The sequence below is a fragment of the Bubalus kerabau genome, chromosome 10, assembly GCF_029407905.1.
Source record: "Bubalus kerabau isolate K-KA32 ecotype Philippines breed swamp buffalo chromosome 10, PCC_UOA_SB_1v2, whole genome shotgun sequence".
In the NCBI taxonomy this organism is placed as follows: domain Eukaryota; kingdom Metazoa; phylum Chordata; class Mammalia; order Artiodactyla; family Bovidae; genus Bubalus; species Bubalus kerabau.
The window spans coordinates 40,991,732-40,998,080 of record NC_073633.1 but is presented as its reverse complement, the minus strand read 5'-3'; positions in this window follow the sequence as shown (position 1 = coordinate 40,998,080).

The window sequence follows — 6,349 nt, the reverse complement described above, 5'->3', positions numbered from 1 at the left end:
CCCCAGGGCAAAGCTTCGGGAAGACCAGCTGAAAATCAAGCGAGGACAACCCCCCTTTCCCGCAGAAAGGGCCCCAGACTCCAACGAAAGGGCCCCGACTGCTGAGAAGCCCCTCCCGCCCTTGCCTCATCTTTCCGACTTCCCTGCCTGCCACGTCTCCTTTCCTTTCAAGCAAGGTCGGTCCTGGCTTGGTAACCCCTCACCCGCATCTCTTTTTCCTCTTTCTCCCCTTCACCTACCACCCCCCACTCCAGCTCCTAATTCACCCTTCTTAGAAGCAGAGTGTGGAACCCTCATCCATTTGCAGCCGACAGCAGAGCCTGGTCTGTGAGTCCTTGACACCCACACACCCTCTTCCACCACCGCGGGGAACATCCGAGCTCTCCGGGGGAGGGAGGTGGGGGCGGGCAGCCTGACAGCCCAGGCTGGACTCCCTCCCTCGCGTCCCCAAGCGAGGATGGGACCAAGTGTGGACACTTACCTGGCTTCCCCCTAGTCACCGAATGCTGTGGCTCCGTCTCACACCCACAGACGTGCCTTTCCAAGCCCGAGCACGCTCCGCGGGGTCAGCGGAGTGGGTGGGCACAGCAGGCTGAGGTCACACGGAGGTGTGGGAGTCCCTGGGAGGTGCGGGAAGGGGTTGTGTCTTGGGCACCTTGTAGTGCCAGAGCCGGCAAAGGGCCTCACTTCAGCAAGCACTGGATGCGCACATAGTAGGTTCTCGAGAAATGCTGAGTCCATCCTAGAACAAAGCCTCATTCCCAATTCAGGTGGGGGAGGGGAGCTTTGGGAGGTAAAAGGAGGCGCAGCAAAAAGGGTAGTATCGAGTCACTAGAGCCTGGGAGTACCCCAGGGAGAGACTGGGTGGAGGAACACCTCTGACAGAGAGAAGGACCCCATTGCTGGGGCTCCTAGAGGAGAAACCCAGCCTTGGCGTGTTTCTCCTCCTGCACCACACATTATGCCTAGCTTTTCCTAGATCTTGAGATTCAGCTCTCTATGAAGATCAGGGCGGCCAACCCCTATGGCTGGGAAATAGAACTCTAAAGACGGTTCTGTTGTCTGCCTGTAGAGCTGTCAATGGGGCCCAGACTGTCTTTGCTGTGTTGGGGGACATGTTTAAAGGAGGAGGCCACTGAACAGGGTGTGAATGGAAGCTGAAAGCTAAGACAGTGGCACAACCTCTTCTCAAAGGGCCAGGTCCTTCTCAGACAACCGTCCCCTACTTCTCCTACCTCACACCCTTATGGAAAGCAATGTCTCTAAACCTGTAAAAGTAGAACAACACTAAGGGATTTCCCCCCTCTCTGAGCCTCCCAGGACAAAGATTCCTAGCGGTCTCCCCATTACCATCAGGCCAGTCCTACCCCCACATCACAAAATACCCCTTCCCCCTGTCACAGTCTGTCCCTTAGGATGACACCCCCCACCCCTCATCAGAGCCCAGTGGTAGAGGGTAACAGCAGAAGTGACCGCTGGAGCTAAGCCACACCATTCTGGCAGCCTAGAACCAAGACAGAAGAGGGGAAGGGACCCCCGTCAGCAGCTCAGCCTATGATGACCTTGGCTTCATGCCCACTAATGGGCAGAGATAGAGGCCAAGAGGTTCAGAAAAATGTACCTAGTCACAGGGAAGGAGACCCAAGTGGCAGGAAGCCTGAGCTCGGCCTAAGAAGTAGTTGCAGGGTGAAGATGGAGGACTGGACTTTTCCCCAGCATCTAGGAGTGAAGATCTAATGGCCCTGGGCTGGGATAGTGGGTAAAGAGTTGTCTTTATTTGGGGCCCTGGTGGGAGGAATAAAAGGGACCAATGATTGGAGAGGAGGCAGAGTGGTCATGAGAGCCCATTCCAGACTACCTAGCCTGCCCAGCCTGCCCAGCAGCTGGAGGAATTCTACTCTCAGAGCCTCCCCCATGTGGGTGGCTGTCTCCTTTGCCCCAGGAGGCTCTGAGTGAGCTATGGTTTGGAGACAGGCTGGCGAAAGGCACTTGATGTTCCTCCTATGTCAGCCCCCAATGTACCTCTGTTCTGCATCCCCTTTGTCAGTGCTGGTCAACAAGCCAGCCAAGAAGCCAGGGGCTGCACACCATGCCTGTTCCCTAAGGGACATTTTGGTCTTCCTTCTTCACCCCACTTCCAGGGACCTCTTCACCTGGGCTTCCTTCCTTTCCAGTCCCAGGTGTGGAAGGGCTCCACCTCTTCCTCTAAACCTTTCCTGAATGAACGCTGCCCCCACCCCATTCCACCAAGGCTGTGCCAAAGCCAGGGGGAACCCAAACCTTTCCTCACCCTGGCACACCCAGCAGCCCAGGGGGTCCCCCACTGAAAAGGATTTGTTGCTTCATCTGGAGAGAGGACTGGATTCATCTGGTCTCCAGAGCCTGGAGCCTGGAGGCAGGGACTCTCCCTGCCCCTTCAGACCCATCACGAAGGGTTAACTGCCTCAGAACGGGAGAGCAGTGAGAGGGAGATGCGGAGAGGGAAAACATCCAGGGCTGAGAGAAAACACGCTGCACACCCCTCCCCCACCACGTACGACCAGACTGACAGCCGGGACAGACTGGCTGCTCCGTCATCTCCAGTCCAGCCGCCAGGCACCTCCCCCACTGCCCGCCGCAGTCCCTGCAGACCGCCTGCCCTCGGTTCCAACCACCTGGCACCGGGCAAGGCACCCCACCGAGGCAGCGCAGTCTTTGCAGTGGTGGCGGTAACCACTTTCCCCTCCATTCCACGCCCCGGTCCCATCTTTCCTGAGAGTGGGGCAGCAGCTCCCTTGCATTCCCCCTTCTCCCTCCCCCCGCCCAAGAATGCCTGAACTCTAGGAGTCAGAATCACTAACTGAGCTACCTAGTCCCTCAGCCTCACTGGACAAACTGGAGGTCAAGGTGCCTTGGGGCAGGGATACCAGCACACCATTTAAAAGCGGCCGCAGCACTTGCCCCCCTCCCCCATCATGGAGGGGGGTGTTGGGAAATAAAGGAAGCTGGACTTTTATAGTCCTTTTTATCTGACCCACTCCCTCTTAAAGGGATCGAAACCCCCTCCTTAAAGGGATCTCCAGAAATTATTTGCCCCCAGGCAAACCCACGTGCTACCGTCTGTTTGGTCTTTACCTGCTGGGGCCCTTTCCCCTAGGGATAGGGGACACTGTAGTGTTCTCCCTGTGACTCTGAGCTGGAGGGGCAAAGCCTCCCCCGCGCCGCCAAAGAGCCAGGTGTTGAGTGCCTAGCTAGGAAGAGGACCTCTGTTTCCTCTAATGGCACCCACTGCCACAGGATGAGGGGAAGGTCAAGGTGAGGCAGCGGCCCGTGTGGGCCCAGTGTCTGCACAATGAACAAGGGGGGCCGGAGGGGGGGCTTCCTGCACCAGACCTTGGGGAACACGTCCATGGCGCGGTGTCCAAAACCCCCATCTGTCCAGTGCTAGTCTCCAGATTGCTGGCCAGGGGAAGTCTTTGCAGGCTGCCCTCCCGCCCCTGAAAAAGCTGTTTATTCATTCTCCTTCCTTCTCACAACTCCCGACTCCCACCCTCTTTAGGGCCCCAGGCCTTCCCCTTGGGGTTCCCTCTGTGCCCCTCATCCAAATTGCCTCCACCAAAGCCCCAACAATTGCAGATCAAACCCCATTTCAGGTTCTTTCCTGTTCTTGTCGCCGAGTCCCGGGGGTTCGTGTCACCCCCGTGCGCCCTCCAACCCCCCCCTCCCAGCCAAGGGGGTGGGGGATGGGCAGATCTCGGCTCTTCGGAGCCTAGCCGAGCGGCATCCTCTTCCCACCCCGCTTACTCGGCACCTAGTCCCACCGGGCCCCTGGGGTTCGAGAAGGGTGGATATGAAGGGGGGAGGGGGTTCCGAGGGCACTTCAGACCGAGAGGGAGAGTCGGAAGCAGGCTTCCAATGAAGCCACCCCTCTGCCCCTCCTCCCTTCGCCCGCGGAGGGTCGAGGCTGCCGCCTGAGGGCTTCCCGGGCTCCTAGGACCCGCCTAGGCCCCCACCCGTGCCACTCCCTAGAGGAGAGGCTCCCCCAAGGACCGGAGCTGCGAGCCCTCCCCCCCCTCCCCCCCGCACCTCCCGCAGCTGCTGCAGCCTCCGGCTGAGGTCAGGCTCCACCTCCTTTCTCCGGAGGGAGAGCGCGAGGGTTGTTTGTTGTTGGGGTGTGAGAGGGAGAAGGTTCGAGATCACCTGGCCCAGTGGGCACCGGCCCCGGGAGCGGGAGAGGGAGCGGGGTTGGGTGGGCTGGGTTCTACGGGCGCAGACTGCAGAGGGTCAAAGACTCACCTCACCCACCCCCACCCCGCCGGTTCTGCAAAAGCGGCCCCATCCGTCGTTCTAGTTCTTCCATCTAGCCACCCACTCGCCCTCGCCTCCGCCCTACCGTCCACCCCTTGAGGGATTCTTGAGGGGCCAGAATGCCCCCACCCAAAGGGCTAGCCCTTGGGTTACCACGAGTAACTAGACCGATTTTTTTTTTTTTTTTTTTTAATTTTTCTGCTCTCGAGAAGCTTCCAGTCGGGGGCTGAGATGTGTTCGGGGTAGAAGGACGACTACACAGAAAACAGCTTGACAAACAATTTGTTTGTCTGGAACACGCAGTGGCTTGACTGGAACACGCAGTGGCTGCTGAGGAAGCCAAAGGAGGGGTGCCAAGGTCTCCCCTGGTGTGGCGCTGGGGTGAGGTGCGAGAACGTTCGAGAAGGGGCTAAGCCGTGAGCAACGTCTTTATGAAGGAGCAGGCATTCTCCACGCAGACCTGCCTTCTGTAGGGGCAAAGTTAAGGACGCCCTGGGCAGGGGTTCTGGCTTGAGCAAAGGCGCAGAGCTGTGAAGTAGGGGGTGAGTCGGAAGTTGAGGCCAGAGAAGCGGCAAGAGCCACGCGGGTTTGTAAGCCCTGCCAGTGGGCTTCCTCCCAAAGCATCGCGCACCGGAGGCTCTTAAAGGGAAGGAAGGTCCTGGTCAGATCTGAGTATGCCAGAGATCTGGAGTAGCAAACCGGGGTGGGGGTGGGAGTGGTGTGATGTTGTCCCTCTGTTCCCCGCCCCAGCGCTGGCTTCTTAGAGGGATGTTTTACCTCGGATCTCCCCGCTCCCTTCCAGAAGCACTGGGAGGAAAAGGTCTGCCCTTGGGGAAGAATCCTCTCTCAACGCGGCTCCCACCGCCCAGCACGGGTTCTACCTTTGTTCCCCCAAAGGGATGGGGAGTGTCCAATGCCTCCATCTCCTCCCTCACCCCTTCAAAGCAGTCCTGCCATTTCCTGGAGCAGCGACAGGAGAGGCGTCGGCAAGCAGGGAGACCGCCTTTACCCTCCTGCTTGCCACTAGGGACTGGAACTCTCAGGCAGTGGACATTGATGATAAAAACCCTGTTGAGCTGGTTGCATCCTCATCCCAATCCCAGGAGACAGGCATGATTACTGGCACCATTTCACAGATTAGAAAACTGAGGCTTAAAGCAGTTAATGTCTGTCTCACGAGGCACAGGTGAGACTTATACCCCAGTTTGCCCGACTTTCAGGTCAGGATTGGATCCCCTGGCAGCAGACCACAGCACTGCTTTCTATGAGTCTGGACAGCCATGCTGGGCTGTGTGCCCCTTTGGACCAAGACCATTGCTGGTATTGCCAGACAGAGTATGACAGGGTGGGAGGTATCAGTGAAGCTTTATACTATAGCCCTGCACTTTGTAGCCAGCCTTTCCCCATGACATCTGGAATCAAACTTTACAGGGCTTTTCTTTGGAGTCTCCAGAAAAGTCTGTTCCTAGATCTCCCCGGGCTCTCTATCTCCCGAATCCTTATCCTCAGAGTCTCAAGCCTGACTTCCTGGGAGTGTCTTCTGAAGCTCAGGTGAAGTTCTCCCAAAGCTTAAGAACGCCTTGCTCCCTAATGTCCTGGACTCCTAGAGGCCCTACATTGCCTCCTGCTGTGCCTTCCTGACCATCTGCCTCTTTGCCTGGGTCTCAGTGTTGACACTGTACGCCCCTGGAAGGCAGGACTGTGGCTTTGACTTCCTCTTATGGTATCCTGTGTGTCTTGCACACCCTTGGACTCAAGGAAGGATGGCGTTCTAGGTCCCTCAGAACCTAGCTCCAGTACAGCCCTTGACCTCTCCCCTTGAACAGATCCACTCAGGGGTCCCAATTTGGCAACCTTTGAGCAGATTTTAGCAGGCAGGAAAGTTCCTTTTGACAAGCTTTTTCTTCCTCACAAGCATTTTAAAAAAGATTAAAATTAGGAATGAATGCTGAAATGTTTGGAGATTTCAAATAAAAATTCAGATTTACAGTTCCTCTTGGAAAATCAGAAGATCTGGCTACCTTTGGCCCCTATTTCCACTTGCAACAATAGGCTGGTCCCA